Consider the following 2,045-nt stretch of genomic DNA (forward strand, 5'->3'; position numbering starts at 1 on the left):
AAGTATAAAGCAAAAACTCTATTAGAAACCAACAAACTGTGTTCTCAGTCAACTTTGCAACTACAATTCATCATCTTTTTAGGAAGGGTCACGTCTCAGAGCCATTAGGCAAGTCCACATACTCAACATCATATAGTCTTCTATGATTGCTAACACTCATCGAGTACACATGAGCAAAATGTTTCAACCGGACACATAGAAAGATAGGGGCTTATATTTTCGCCTCCCAACATACTCACCTCAAGGGTGATGTCAACAATAATAACTCATGCTATCTATATTCAACCAGACATATGTGCCTAGATCTTTCCTCACCACATGATGCTTGCCAAAGGAGAAAAATAAACGGAGTAGGAGGAAAAATTTGACTCTTTGCATAAAAACAAGAAGATAGGCCCTTCGCAGAGGGAAGCAGAGGTTGCCATGAGCTTATTTGTTTGCATGCTCAAACCCTTAGGGCAAAAGAACGTCACGTTGCATTGCCCCTTAAGATGACAACCTTTATTATGCAGTCTGTCGCTTTTATTCTTTCTCATCAAAGTTCGTGCAACGCTTTATTTTCTCTTACACTAAAAGATCTCGCATAATTAGAAGCAATTTTTATTGCCTTTTTGCACCGATGACAACTTACTTCAGGGATCTTGTTCAATCCCTAGGTAGGTATGGTGGACACTTGGAAAAGATTTGGGTATAAGGATTTTTGGATGCACAAGTAGTATCTCTACTTGGTGCGGAGTTTTTGGCTAGCAAAGATAGGGGGCAAGCATCACATGTTAAAGGATCTATGACAATATGACTTCTATGTGAATATAAACATACATAAACCATTACGTTGTCTTCCTTGTCCAACGTCAACAATTTTGGCATATAATATTTTGGTGAGGGCTCACAATCACAAAAGATTTCTAGGATAGTATATCTATATGTGAATCTTCCCTTCCCTTATTAATTCTTTCATGAGTTGTGTCACTGACCAATGCTATGCTTGTCAATCTTTAATAAAATTTTCTTACTTATACTTTTCCTTATGTGGTGCTATTACCTACCATAGGATTAGTATATGATCTTATTAATTTATTTCCTTTCTTTTGTTTGCTTTCTTTCTCTTTTATTTTCTTTATTTGCAACATGAAAGGAAAGAAAGTAAAAACTTGAACTAATTTTATTATATAACTTGCACCCGATAACAATGATAGATCGCTAAGCAAACTCTCAAAGAAGAAAAGATCGAACTAAACCTTATTCATCTAAGCAAAAGATTGAACTAAGATAAGTAAAAGCAAAAAGATAGCGGGATGATATGATACCGGGGCACCTCCCCCAAGCTTGGTGGAAGCCAGGGGAGTGCCCATACCCGATACTCAGTTCTCCTTTGGTGGGGTCCGTAGGCTCCTCCATCTTTGTCTCGGTCCTCATCAGCCAAGCATCTTCTTCCTTGTGGTTGGAGGAGCAGGAAGACATGATGCCTAGCTTGACAAATCTGACCAGAAATAGCTAGAAAAGAGAACAGAGGATTTTCTCCTCGATACGGTGGTTAACAGGTTGTGGAAGTATATACAGAATTATTGTATCTTGCAGGACAAGTATATAGAAGAAAAACGGAGTACGGGAGGTGTCCCAGGTGTATTGTGCCCACCAGGGTACGCTTCCTGGTAGTTTCTTTATTTCCAAAATTCTAAAATATTCCAAAACTGATAAAAAACATTTTTGCAGATTTTTCGGAGCCCGTTTACTTACCGTATCACGTACCTCCTTATTCTGAGGATTCTGTAGTGTTCCGGAAGGACTCTTTTATGTGTTCTTCCGGTGTCAAATTTTGGATAATATTGCTTGCAACATTAATAGGCGTACCTGAGATATAATGCTTTATTCGTTGCCCGTTCACATCCTTCGGGTTAGTACCTTCGAAGTTATTTATTTTGATGGCTCCAGACCAGTAAACCTCCTCGATGACATATGGGCCTTCCCATTTCGAGAGAAGCTTTCCTCCAAAGAATATAAAACAAGAGTTGTACAAAAGAACATATTCTCTGACTTTAAACTCA

The sequence above is a fragment of the Aegilops tauschii genome, chromosome 3 (assembly GCF_002575655.3).
Source record: "Aegilops tauschii subsp. strangulata cultivar AL8/78 chromosome 3, Aet v6.0, whole genome shotgun sequence".
NCBI lineage: Eukaryota > Viridiplantae > Streptophyta > Magnoliopsida > Poales > Poaceae > Aegilops > Aegilops tauschii.